This window comes from Ambystoma mexicanum, chromosome 6p (genome assembly GCF_040938575.1).
Source record: "Ambystoma mexicanum isolate Mex_15411 chromosome 6p, UKY_AmexF1_1, whole genome shotgun sequence".
In the NCBI taxonomy this organism is placed as follows: Eukaryota; Metazoa; Chordata; class Amphibia; order Caudata; family Ambystomatidae; genus Ambystoma; species Ambystoma mexicanum.
This window is the reverse complement of record NC_090935.1, coordinates 1,219,113,977-1,219,127,910: the sequence shown is the minus strand read 5'-3', so window position 1 is coordinate 1,219,127,910 and position 13,934 is coordinate 1,219,113,977. Positions and strand designations below refer to the sequence as shown.

Genomic DNA, 13,934 nt, shown 5'->3' with positions numbered 1-13,934 from the left:
ATGTTCAAAACAGAACTATAGAGTCCACAATGGAGAAGAGCTGTGTGTATATTCGATGTAATATACACGTAATGCGTTTTAACAGAAATACAGTAAACAGCATGTTAAGGTGCTAGGCGAAATATAAAGTGCATTTAGTATAAAGTGTCAGTAAATTCACTAGATAAGTGCCAATGATCAAAAAGTGCTGTTGCATAAAAAGATGTATTGGTCATCGACCAACACATAAATTGCAACGTCTTTAGAAATGCAAAGACACAGTTATTCATAAAACATGGTATAACAAGTCAGAAGTCTCCTAGCTGAGACATTCAGCCTGGTGTCTTCCAATGAGTCTGCTGGCGATGGCCATTTTAGAAACTCCAAAGAGCTAGTTTTGACAATGGTCATTGCACAATATGGATTAGCTGTCTTCTTCAGGAGAAAGACTAATGAAACAAAACAGGGAAACCTGTTAATCTCCCCATTGTGGCAATGTAATTATTATTTAAGATAGAGAATACATCATTATTTACCTCTCTGAATTAATCCAAGAGGTTACATTCCTAAGGATGATCCTTTTCTGTAAGCAATACCCCCCAAGTGAACAAAGAAAAGAAGAAAAAATATTGTTTTTCACAAGGGGCTCAATTAGAGTTCTGCCTGGGGACTGAAATTTAGAAATACGAGAGATGACTATAGATAGCTCTCACTTAATGCGGTGGGAATCCAATGTTCATATCATTAGCCGCAAACGTAATGAAGCATCTTCAATTGCTCGCCTCATCGATCTAGAAGCCCAACCGAGGTGCATATCAGTCGCAATTCAGCACACTATAAAAGACACGCAAACAGCGGCTAATCTATCAAGGTGGAAAATAGTTGATCTGTACAAATTGAGCGGTTATTAGTCTGTCCCTCTTTAAATTCGAGTACTGGGCAAGCTGGATATTTCTCAGTGCACGGCAAATATCGCCATACTTCTGCACTTAGTTCTGTGGCCATAAGTGCACAGGTGTGCAGTTCAGGATTACAACTTTAAGAGTGCCCACAGACCAGAGAGCTGGGCCTACACATATTTTGCTTAGAGGGAGTGCCCTGAATGTAAGCAGGGGGGGGGGGCAGAACTTCCTGCCAGACCCCCCCTCACGCCTCCAACTGAGAATGTACATAAAATGCATTGTGGATAAGCAAGACCACTTCTTTATGTGGTGCGTTTTTATACACGTCGTATCAGCATGCAATGGGTTAAATCTGATGCCATGGTGAGGAATTGGGGTAACACTGTTGTTTACCAATGAATACGGAGTGTCTCTGGGGGAATGGCTCCCAACCAATGGACGGAATATCAGCCCGGGATTTGCGCAACATCCATTTCCACATTATTTCCAACAATGGAAGCCTCTCAGGCAGGGGCGGCGGACGCTCTGAGTGGCGCTTCACGTTGAATACAGAGAGCAGCAGAGCAGAACATCATGTTTGGCATGCGCGTGGACGCGCGCAATGCGCTTCCTTGGTGAAGAGGCTCTTTCAGCAGCACCCGCCTAAACACTCCAGAAACTCGCAAACCAATATGACAGGACAGTAGTCATAGCTGGGAGCGCAATGTTTCCTTAACAGCACACAAAATGCCGAATATTGGTGTGCGTTATATTCCAAAGTACTCTGTGATGTCCAGTCATTGTGATGTTACAATTGGCCTATAATAAGAAAACTACGTCACTGCTCGGCAGTAATCACCCATACTAGGTAAATAGTTGTGGCACAGGGTCCCTTTTGGCCTCCAGCACACAGGCTACAGCCCCTTTCCCTCAGACATTCATGGAGGTGATGGTGAGTGGTCGTCTGGTAACGGTCTCTGTGTGACTGCCATCATATGACTGTGGTCGTCATGTAACTCGTATGCTTCCTTCAACAAAGACTGCTTTATTGTGCATGGTTCTCTAAATTACACTCACACCCTCCATCAGGATCACTCAGTAATGGCAGAAGGTAAATGCACGTGTCTGTACTGCCAAACACACTTCACTTGATTTATTTGCTTCAACAGATGCCAGCGTGATAAATCTCTGCGGCAGCAAAACCGGCAACCAACGCTGTTCCGGCCAAACATACCACTACAGAGCACTAAGAACGGATTTGCTACGTTTGAGCAACTTATAGAATACAACAGTCCCCAATGAATTGGAACTGAGCAAAGAATACACTTTGGGTGTTTTCCGTGGAAACAGTATCAATTACAGGTTTTAAATTCTGGTTGTATGTGTAATACATACCCTTTTGAGCACAAATTGTTGAAGAAATTGACATCTATTGAACATCCCCTGATGAATGTTCGACCAGCGTGGTAGCCACGAAAAGAAACATGTTGGGACTTTAATACCAAAACACTTTAGGAGTGTTCAAGTTTACATTATTATCATTGTGTATTTTGTACTTTGTGAATGTTGATACATTTTTTATTTTGTTTAAGTGTATTGAGTGATGACTCGCTTTGTGGCTTGTATAGGTTTTAACATTGAATTTTTGATTGTGGTATGATTTTTTCAGGACGTATAGCTGCGAGAGAGTGTCTGCCCGTTTCACCCTTTATGAGATAGTTATTTTTTAAATTGATGTATCCATCTCTTCTTTTATGCATATATATATTACATGGCCACGTTAGTGGCCATGTAGTTATGGTTAAGTTGCTGTTTCCATAGGAAGAGCACTTTTTGGGTGGCTTATAACTTCGCTCTCCCTGGAAGGATCCTCACCAAACTTTGCAAAAAAAAGTAGTTGGGTCACTCTGAATTTTTTTGCAAAGTTTGGTGAGGATTTGTCCAGGGGGGGCAAAGTTATAGGGGGGGTCCCAAAACTTTTTTTTTTCCCATAGACATAATGGGAAAAAACTTTGCTCACGCCTACAGCCCAAACCGCTGGACGGATTTACACCAAATTAGCGGCAGGAGCGGCGGCTTGGTCCCGAAAGCGTGCTTTGCTTTCTTTGGTGTAAATCCGTCCAGTAGTTTTTAAAAAAATGACAAAAATGTAAGTGAAAACAATTAGTGATATCTGTGTTCGCTTCGCGGACACACTTCCCTGTTCGCTCCGCGGACAGGACGGTGATTGGGCCAGCAGCTTGTGTGATGTCCGCGGACATCTGACGTGCTCTCTCATTGGATGCGTGGAAGCGTGCAGTGCGCCTGGCTTCAGAGACGCCCGCCATCTTTGTTCCTCGCATGAGAGGCTTTGTATCCCGCCTGCACAGTAAGTCCCCCACCCCCGCTCATGCCCGTGTCTGTCTCCTGTTCCTCCCACCCCTCGCTCATGTCCGTGTGTCTTTCTCCCTTACGCCCACCCCCCGCTCATGCCCCGCTCGTGGCCCGCTCATCTCTCCCAACCGCCCACCCCCCCGCTCTTGCCCCGTGTGTCTCTCCCCACCCGCCGCCCGCTCATGTCCGTATGTCTCTCCCCACCCGCCGCCCACCCCTCGCTCATGTCCGTGTGTCTATCCCCACCCGCCGCCCGCTCATGTCCGTATGTCTCCCCCCACCCGCCGCCCACCCCCGCTCATGTCCGTATGTCTCTCACCACCTGCCGCCCACCCCCGCTCATGTCCGTGTGTCTCTCCCCACCCGCTGCCCGCTCATGTCCGTATGTCTCTCCCCACCCGCCGCCCACCCCCGCTCATGTCCGTGTGTCTCTCACCACCTGCCGCCCGCCCCCGCTCATGTCCGTGTGTCTCTCCCCCTCCCGCCCACCCCCCGCTCATGCCCCGTGTGTCTCTCTCCCTCCCACCCCCCGCTCACCCCCCACCCATGCCCCGTGTGTCTCTCCCCCTCCCGCCCACCCCCCGCTCATGCCCCGCGTGTCTCTCCCCTTCCCCCACCCCCCGCTCATGCCTCGTGTGTCTGTCTCCCTACCCCCCACCCCCGCTCTTGCCCCGTGTGTCTGTCCCCCTCCCCCCCACCCCCGCTCTTGCCCCGTGTGTCTTTCCCCCTCCCGCCCACCCCCGCTCTTGCCCTGTGTGTCTTTCCCCCTGCCACCCACCCCCGCTCTTGCCCCGTGTGTCTTTCCCCCTCCCGCACACCCCCACTCATGCCCCGTGTGTCTGTCCCCCTCCCCCCCACCCCCGCTCTTGCCCCGTGTGTCTGTCCCCCTCCCGCACACCCCCGCTCTTGCCCCGTGTGTCTTTCCCCCTCCCGCCCACCCCCGCTCTTGCCTCGTGTGTCTTTCCCCCTCCCGCCCACCCCCGCTCTTGCCCGGTGTGTCTTTCCCCCTCCCGCCCACCCCCGTGTGTCTGTCCCCCTCCCGCCCACCCCCGCTCTTGCACCGTGTGTCTTTCCCCCTCCCGCCCACCCCCGCTCTTACCCCGTGTGTCTTTCCCCCTCCCGCCCACCCCCCGCTCATGCCCCGTGTCTCTTTCCCCCTACCCCCCACCCCCGCTCTTGCCCCGTGTCTCTTTCCCCCAACCCCACCCCCGCTCTTGCCCCGTGTCTCTTTCCCCCTCCCGCCCACCCCCGCTCTTGCCCCGTGTCTCTTTCCCCCTCCCGCCCACCCCCACTCTTGCCCCGTGTCTCTTTCCCCCTCCCGCCCACCCCCGCTCTTGCCACGTGTCTTTTTCCCCCTCCCGCCCATCCCCGCTCTTGCCCTGTGTCTTTCACCCTCCCGCCCACCCCCGCTCTTGCCCCTTGTGTCTTTCACCCTCCTGCCCACCCCCGCTCTTGCCCCTTGAGTCTTTCACCCTCCCGCCCACCCCCGCTCTTGCCCCTTGTGTCTTTCACCCTCCCGCCCACCCCCGCTCTTGCCCCTTGCGTCTTTCATCCTCCCGCCCACCCCCGCTCTTGCCCCTTGTGTCTTTCACCCTCCCGCTCATGCCCCGTGTGTCTCTCCCTCCCACCCCCCGCTCATGCCCTGTGTCTCTCTCCCTCCCGCCCACCCCCCGCTCATGCCCCGTGTGTCTCTCTCCCTCCCGCCCACCCCCATGTGTCTCTCTCCCTCCCCCTACCCCCGCTCATGCCCCGTGTCTGTCTCCTGTTCCCCCACACGCTCATGCCCCGTGTCTCTCTCTTGTTGCCCCCCACCCCCCTGCTGATGCCCCGTGTTTGTCTCCTGATCCCACCCCGCGCTCATGCCCCGTGTCTGTCTCCTGTTGGCCCCCACTGCCCCGCTCATGCCCGTGTGTTGTTCCCCCCACCCCCCGCTCATGCCCCGTGTCTGTCTCCTGTTCCCCCCACCCCTCGCTCATGCCCCGTGTCTGTCTCCTGTTGCCCCCTACCCCCCGCTTATGCCCCGTGTCTGTCTCCTGTTGCCCCTCACCCCCTGCTCATGCCCCGTGACTCTCCTGTTGCCCCCCACCCCCCGCTCATGCCCCTTGTCTGTCTCCTGTTGCCCCCCACCGCCCCGCTCATGCCCGTGTGTTGTTCCCCCCACCCCCCGCTCATGCCCCGTGTCTGTCTCCTGTTCCCCCCACCCCTCGCTCATGCCCCGTGTCTGTCTCCTGGTGCCCCCCACCCCCCGCTCATGCCCCGTGTCTGTCTCCTGTTGCCCCTCACCCCCCCGCTCATGCCCCGTGTCTCTCCTGTTGCCCCCCACCCCCTGCTCATGCCCCGTGTCTCTCTCCTGTTGCCCCCCACGCCCGGCTCATGCCCCATGTCTGTCTCCTGTACCCCCCACCGCCCGCTCATGCCCTGTGTCTGTCTCCTGTTGCACCCCCGCTCATGCCCCGTGTCTGTCTCCGGTTCCCCCCACCCGCTCATGCCCCGTGTCTGTCTCCTGTTGCCCCCCACCCCCCTCTCATGCCCCGTGTCTGTCTCCTGTTCTCCCCAACCCCCGCTCATGCTCCGTGTCTGTCTCCTGTTCCCCCCCACCCCCTGCTCATGCCCCGTGTCTGTCTCCTGTTGCCCTCACCCCCCGCTCATGCCCCGTGTCTGTCTCCTGTTGCCCCCCCACCCCCTGCTCCTGCCCTGTGTCTCTCTCCTGTTGCCCCCCACCCCCCGCTCATGCCCCGTGTCTGTCTCTTTTGTTCCCCCCCACCCCCTGCTCATGCCCCGTGTCTCTCTCCTGTTGCCCCCCACCCCCTGCTCATGCCCTGTGTCTGTCTCCTGTACCCCCCCGCTCATGCTCGTGTCTGTCTCCTGTACCCCCCCACCACCCGCTCATGCCCCATGTCTGTCTCCTGTTGCCCCCCTGCTCATGCCCCGTGTCTGTCTCCTGTACCCCCCCACACCCCGCTCATGCCCCGTGTCTGTCTCCTGTACCCCCCCACCCCCCCGCTCATGCCCGATGTCTGTCTCCTGTTGCCCCCCTGCTCATGCCCCGTGTCTTTCTCCTGTTCCCCCCACACGCTCATGTCCCGTGTCTCTCTCCTGTTGCCCCCCACCCCCCGCTCATGCCCCGTGTCTGTCTCCTGTACCCCCCCACCCCCCCGCTCATGCCCTGTGTCTCTCTTCTGTTGCCCCCCACCCCCTGCTCATGCCCCGTGTCTGTCTCCTGTACCCCCTCCCACCCCCCGCTCATGCCCCATGTCTCTCTCCTGTTGCCCCCCACTACCCCGCTCATGCCCCGTGTGTCTGTCCCCCTCCCGCACACCCCCACTCATGCCCCGTGTGTCTGTCCCCCTCCCCCCCACCCCCGCTCTTGCCCCGTGTGTCTGTCCCCCTCCCGCTCTTGCCCTGTGTGTCTTTCCCCCTCCCGCCCACCCCCGCTCTTGCCCCGTGTGTCTTTCCCCCTCCCGCCCACCCCCGCTCTTGCCCCGTGTGTCTTTCCCCCTCCTGCCCACCCCCGTGTGTCTGTCCCCCTCCCGCCCACCCCCGCTCTTGCACCGTGTTTCTTTCCCCCTCCCGTCCACCCCCGCTCTTGCCCCGTGTGTCTTTCCCCCTCCCGCCCACCCCCCGCTCATGCCCCGTGTCTCTTTCCCCCTACCCCCCACCCCCGCTCTTGCCCCGTGTCTCTTTCCCCCAACCCCCACCCCCGCTCTTGCCCCGTGTCTCTTTCCCCCTCCTGCCCACCCCCGCTCTGGCCCTGTGTCTCTTTCCCCCTCCTGCCCACCCCCGCTCTTGCCCCGTGTCTCTTTCCCCCTCCCGCCCACCCCCGCTCTTGCCCCGTGTCTTTTTCCCCCTCCCGCCCACCCCCGCTCTTGCCCCTTGTCTTTCACCCTCCCGCCCACCCCCGCTCTTGCCCCTTGTGTCTTTCACCCTCCCGCCCACCCCCGCTCTTGCCCCTTGCGTCTTTCACCCTCCCGCCCACCCCCGCTCTTGCCCCTTGTGTCTTTCACCCTCCGCTCATGCCCCGTGTGTCTCTCCCTCCCACCCCCCGCTCATGCCCTGTGTCTCTCTCCCTCCCGCCCACCCCCCGCTCATGCCCCGTGTGTCTCTCTCCCTCCCGCCAACCCCCGTGTGTCTCTCTCCCTCCCCCCACCCCCGCTCATGCCCTGTGTCTGTCTCCTGTTCCTCCACACGCTCATGCCCTGTGTCTCTCTCCTGTTGCCCCCCACCGCCCCGCTCATGCCCGTGTGTTGGTCCCCCCACCCCCCGCTCATGCCCCGTGTCTGTCTCCTGTTCCCCCCACCCCTCGCTCATGCCCCGTGTCTGTCTCCTGTTGCCCCCCACCCCCCGCTTATGCCCCGTGTCTGTCTCCTGTTGCCCCTCACCCCCCGCTCATGCCCCGTGTCTCTCCTGTTGCCCCCCACCCCCCGCTCATGCCCCTTCTCTGTCTCCTGTTGCCCCCCACCGCCCCGCTCATGCCCGTGTGTTGTTCCCCTCACCCCCCGCTCATGCCCCGTGTCTGTCTCCTGTTCCCCCCACCCCTCGCTCATGCCCCGTGTCTGTCTCCTGTTGCCCCCCACCCCCCGCTCATGCCCCGTGTCTGTCTCCTGTTGCCCCTCACCCCCCCGCTCATGCCCCGTGTCTCTCCTGTTGCCCCCCACCCCCTGCTCATGCCCCGTGTCTCTCTCCTGTTGCCCCCCACCCCCTGCTCATGCCCCATGTCTGTCTCCTGTACCCCCCACCGCCCGCCCATGCCCTGTGTCTGTCTCCTGTTGCCCCCCCTGCTCATGCCCCGTGTCTGTCTCCGGTTCCCCCCACCCGCTCATGCCCCGTGTCTGTCTCCTGTTGCCCCCCACCCCCTCTCATGCCCCGTGTCTGTCTCATGTTCTCCCCACCCCCCGCTCATGCTCCGTGTCTGTCTCCTGTTCCCCCCACCCCCTGCTCATGCCCCGTGTCTGTCTCCTGTTGCCCTCACCCCCCGCTCATGCCCCGTGTCTGTCTCCTGTTCCCCCCACACGCTCATGCCCCGTGTCTCTCTCTTGTTGCCCCCCACCCCCCTGCTGATGCCCCGTGTCTGTCTCCTGTTGCCCCCCACCGCCCCGCTCATGCCCGTGTGTTGTTCCCCCCACCCCCCGCTCATGCCCCGTGTCTGTCTCCTGTTCCCCCCACCCCTCGCTCATGCCCCGTGTCTGTCTCCTGTTGCCCCCACCCCCTGCTTATGCCCCGTGTCTGTCTCCTGTTGCCCCTCACCCCCCGCTCATGCCCCGTGTCTCTCCTGTTGCCCCCCACCCCCCGCTCATGCCCCTTGTCTGTCTCCTGTTGCCCCCCACCGCCCCGCTCATGCCCGTGTGTTGTTCCCCCCACCCCCCGCTCATGCCCCGTGTCTGTCTCCTGTTCCCCCCACCCCTCGCTCATGCCCCGTGTCTGTCTCCTGTTGCCCCTCACCCCCCCGCTCATGCCCCGTGCCTGTCTCCTGTTGCCCCTCACCCCCCCGCTCATGCCCCGTGTCTCTCCTGTTGCCCCCCACCCCCTGCTCATGCCCCGTGTCTCTCTCCTGTTGCCCCCCACCCCCCGCTCATGCCCCATGTCTGTCTCCTGTACCCCCCACCGCCCGCTCATGCCCTGTGTCTGTCTCCTGTTGCCCCCCCCGCTCATGCCCCGTGTCTGTCTCCGGTTCCCCCCACCCGCTCATGCCCCGTGTCTGTCTCCTGTTGCCCCCCACTCCCCTCTCATGCCCCGTGTCTGTCTCCTGTTCTCCCCACCCCCCGCTCATGCTCCGTGTCTGTCTCCTGTTCCCCCCCACCCCCTGCTCATGCCTCGTGTCTGTCTCCTGTTGCCCTCACCCCCCGCTCATGCCCCGTGTCTGCCTCCTGTTGCCCCCCCACCCCCTGCTCCTGCCCTGTGTCTCTCTCCTGTTGCCCCCCACCCCCCGCTCATGCCCCGTGTCTGTCTCTTTTGTTCCCCCCCACCCCCTGCTCATGCCCCGTGTCTCTCTTCTGTTGCCCCCCACCCCCTGCTCATGCCCCATGTCTGTCTCCTGTACCCCCCCGCTCATGCACGTGTCTGTCTCCTGTACCCCCCCAGCCCCCCGCTCATGCCCCATGTCTGTCTCCTGTTGCCCCCCTGCTCATGCCCCGTGTCTGTCTCCTGTACCCCCCACCCCCCGCTCATGCCCCGTGTCTGTCTCCTGTACCCCCCCACCCCCCGCTCATGCCCGATGTCTGTCTCCTGTTGCCCCCCCTGCTCATGCCCCGTGTCTGTCTCCTGTTCCCCCCCACACGCTCATGTCCCGTGTCTCTCTCCTGTTGCCCCCCACCCCCCGCTCATGCCCCGTGTCTGTCTCCTGTACCCCCCCACCCCCCCGCTCATGCCCTGTGTCTCTCTTCTGTTGCCCACCACCCCCTGCTCATGCCCCGTGTCTGTCTCCTGTACCCCCTCCCACCCCCCGCTCATGCCCCATGTCTTTCTCCTGTTGCCCCCCACTACCCCGCTCATGCCCGTGTCTGTCTTCTGTACCCCCCACCCCCCGCTCATGCCCCGTGTCTGTCTCCTGTTCCCCCACACCCCCCGCTCATGCCCCATGTCTGTCTCCTCTTGCTCCCACCCATGCCCCGTGTCTGTCTCCTGTAACCCCCCACTCCGCGCTCATGCCCGTGTCTCTCTCCTGTTGCCCCCCACACCCCCGCTCATGCCCCGTGTCTGTCTCCTGTTGCCCCCACCCCCTCGCTCATGCCCCGTGTCTGTCTCCTGTTCTCCCCACCCCCCGCTCATGCCCCGTGTCTGTCTCCTGTTCCTCCCACCCCCGCTCATGCCCTGTGTCTGTCTCTTGTTACCCCCCACCCCCCGCTCATGCCCCGTGTCTGTCTCCTGTTCTCCCCACCCCCCGCTCATGCTCTGTGTCTGTCTCCTGTTCCCCCCCACCCCCCGCTCATGCCCCGTGTCTGTCTCCTGTTGCCCCCACCCCCGCTCATGCCCCGTGTCTATCTCCTGTTGCCCCCCACCCCCCGCTCATGCCCTGTGTCTGTCTCCTGTTGCCCCCCACCCCCGCTCATGCCCTGTGTCTGTCTCCTGTTGCCCCCCACACCCTGCTCATGCCCCGTGTCTGTCTCTGTTGTTCCCCCACCCCCGCTCATGCCCCGTGTCTGTCTCCTGTTCCCCCCACCCCCTGCTCATGCCCCGTGTCTGTCTCCTGTACCCCCCCACCCCCGCTCTTGCCCCGTGTGTCTGTCTCCCTCCCGCCCACCCCCGCTCTTGCCCTGTGTGTCTGTCTCCCTCCCGCCCACCCCCGCTCTTGCCCCGTGTGTCTGTCTCCCTCCCGCCCACCCCCGCTCTTGCCCCGTGTGTCTTTCCCCCTCCCGCCCACCCCCGCTCTTGCCCCGTGTGTCTTTCCCCCTCCCGCCCACCCCCGCTCTTGGCCCGTGTCTCTTTCCCCCTCCCGCCCACCCCCGCTCTTGGCCCGTGTCTCTTTCCCCCTACCGCCCACCCCCGCTCTTGGCCCGTGTCTCTTTCCCCCTCCGCCCACCCCGCTCTTGGCCCGTGTCTCTTTCCCCCTCCCGCCCACCCCCGCTCTTGCCCCCTCCCGCCCACCCCCGCTCTTGCCCCGTTTCTCTTTCCCCCTCCCGCCCACCCCCGTGTCTCTTGCCCCCTCCCGCCCACCCCAACTCTTGCCCCCTCCCGCCCATCCCCGCTCTTGGCCTGTGTCTCTTTCCCCCTCCCGCCCACCCCCGCTCTTGCCCCGTGTCTCTTGCCCCCTCCCGCCCACCCCCGCTCTAGCCCCGTGTCTTCCCCCCTCCCGCCCACCCCCGGTCTTGCCCCGTGTGTCTTTCCCCCTCCCGCCCACCCCCGCTCATGCCCCGTGTCTCTTTCCCCTACCCCCCACCCTCGCTCTTGCCCCATGTCTCTTTCCCCCTACCCCCCACCCCCGCTCTTGCCCCGTGTCTCTTTTCCCCTCCCGCCCACCCCCGCTCTTGCCCCGTGTCTCTTTCCCCCTCCCGCCCACCCTCGCTCTTGCCCCGTGTCTTTTTCCCCCTCCCGCCCACCCCCGCTCTTGCCCCGTGTCTTTTTCCCCCTCCCGCCCATCCCCGCTCCTGCCCCGTGTCTTTCTCCCTCCCGCCCACCCCCGCTCTTGCCCCGTGTCTTTCACCCTCCCGCCCACCCCCGCTCTTGTCCATTGTGTCTTTCACCCTCCCGCCCACCCCCGCTCTTGCCCCCTGTGTCTTTCACCCTCCCGCCCACCCCCGCTCTTGCCACTTGTGTCTTTCACCCTCCCGCCCACCCCCGCTCTTGCCCCTTGTGTCTTTCACCCTCCCGCTCATGCCCCGTGTGTCTCTCCCTCCCACCCCCGCTCATGCCCCGTGTCTCTCTCCCTCCCGCCCACCCCCTGCTCATGCCCTGTGTGTCTCTCTCCCTCCCGCCCACCCCCGTGTGTCTCTCTCCCTCCCCCCACCCCCGCTCATGCCCCGTGTCTGTCTCCTGTTCCCCCCACACGCTCATGCCCCGTGTCTCTCTCTTGTTGCCCCCCACCCCCCGCTGATGCCCCGTGTTTGTCTCCTGTTCTCCCCACCCCCTGCTCATGCCCCGTGTCTTTTTCCTGTTCCTCCCACCCCCCGCTCATGCCCCGTGTCTGTCTCCTGTTGCCCCCCACCGCCCCGCTCATGCCCGTGTGTTGTCCCCCCCACCCCCCGCTCATGCCCCGTGTCTGTCTCCTGTTCCCCCCACCCCTCACTCATGCCCCGTGTCTGTCTCCTGTTGCCCCCCACCCCCCGCTCATGCCCCGTGTCTGTCTCCTGTTGCCCCTCACCCCCCCGCTCATGCCCCGTGTCTCTCCTGTTGCCCCCCACCCCCTGCTCATGCTCCATGTCTGTCTCCTGTACCCCCCACCGCCCGCTAATGCCCTGTGTCTGTCTCCTGTTGCCCCCCCGCTCATGCCCCGTGTCTGTCTCCGGTTCCCCCCACCCGCTCATGCCCCGTGTCTGTCTCCTGTTGCCCCCACCCCCCTCTCATGCCCCGTGTCTGTCTCCTGTTCTCCCCACCCCCCGCTCATGCTCCGTGTCTGTCTCCTGTTCCCCCCCACCCTCTGCTCATGCCCCGTGACTGTCTCCTGTTGCCCTCACCCCCCGCTCATGCCCCGTGTCTGTCTCCTGTTGCCCCCCCACCCCCCGCTCCTGCCCTGTGTCTCTCTCCTGTTGCCCCCCACCCCCTGCTCATGCCCCGTGTCTGTCTCTTTTGTTCCCCCCACCCCCTGCTCATACCCCGTGTCTCTCCTGTGTTGCCCCCCACCCCCTGCTCATGCCCCGTGTCTGTCTCCTGTACCCCCCCGCTCATGCTCATGTCTGTCTCCTGTACCCCCCCACCCCCCCGCTCATGCCCCATGTCTGTCTCCTGTTGCCCCCCTGCTCATGCCCCGTGTCTGTCTCCTGTACCCCCCCACCCCCCGCTCATGCCCCGTGTCTGTCTCCTGTACCCCCCCACCCCCCCGCTCATGCCCCATGTCTGTCTCCTGTTGCCCCCCCTGCTCATGCCCCGTGTCTGTCTCATGTTCCCCCCACCCGCTCATGTCCCGTGTCTCTCTCCTGTTGCCCCCCACCCCCCGCTCATTCCCCGTGTCTGTCTCCTGTACCCCCCCACCCCCCCGCTCATGCCCTGTGTCTCTCTTCTGTTGCCCCCCACCCCCTACTCATGCCCCGTTTCTGTCTCCTGTACCCCCTCCCACCCCACGCTCATGCCCCATGTCTCTCTCCTGTTGCCCCCCACTACCCCGCTCATGCCCCGTGTCTGTCTTCTGTACCCCCCACCCCCCGCTCATGCCCGTGTCTGTCTCCTGTTCCCCCCACCCCCCGCTCATGCCCCATGTCTGTCTCCTCTTGCTCCCACCCATGCCCTGTGTCTGTCTCCTGTACCCCCCACTCCGCGCTCACGCCCGTGTCTCTCTCTTGTTGCCCCCCACACCCATGCTCATCCCCGTGTCTGTCTCCTGTTGCCCCCACCCCCTTTCTCCATGCCCCGTGTCTGTCTCCTGTTCTCCCCACCCACCGCTCATGCCCCATGTCTGTCTCTTGTTCCTCCCACCCCCGCTCATGCCCTGTGTCTGTCTCTTGTTACCCCCCGCTCATGCCCTGTGTCTGTCTCCTGTTCTCACCACCCCCCGCTCATGCTCCGTGTCTGTCTCCTGTTCCCCCCACCCCCCGCTCATGCCCCGTGTCTGTCTCCTGTTGCCCCCCACCCCCCGCTCATGCCCTGTGTCTGTCTCCTGTTCCCCCCACCCCCCGCTCATGCCCTGTGTCTGTCTCCTGTTGCCCCCCACCCCCGGCTCATGCCCTGTGTCTGTCTCCTGTTGCCCCCCACCCCCCGCTCATGCCCTGTGTCTGTCTCCTTTTGCCCCCCACCCCCTGCTCATGCCCCGTGTCTGTCTCTGTTGTTCCCCCCACCCCCGCTCATGCCCCGTGTCTGTCTCCTGTTCCCCCACCCCCCGCTCATGCCCCGTGTCTGTCTCCTGTACCCCCCCACCCCCGCTCTTGCCCCGTGTGTCTGTCTCCATCCCGCCCACCCCCGCTCTTGCCCCGTGTGTCTGTCTCCCTCCCGCCCACCCCCGCTATTGCCCCGTGTGTCTGTCTCCCTCCTACCCACCCCCGCTCTTGCCCCGTGTGTCTGTCTCCCTCCCGCCCACCCCTGCTCTTGCCCCGTGTGTCTTTCCCCTTCCCCCTCCCG

The 13,934-nt window shown here is 62.5% G+C and overlaps 1 protein-coding gene across 1 annotated transcript in view; it reads right to left on the bottom strand.

The window, feature by feature from the left end:
* The window catches only part of LOC138510328 (uncharacterized), a 746,277-nt gene that overhangs the window by 107,617 nt on the left and 624,726 nt on the right, over window positions 1-13,934 (bottom strand). The window lies entirely within an intron of this gene.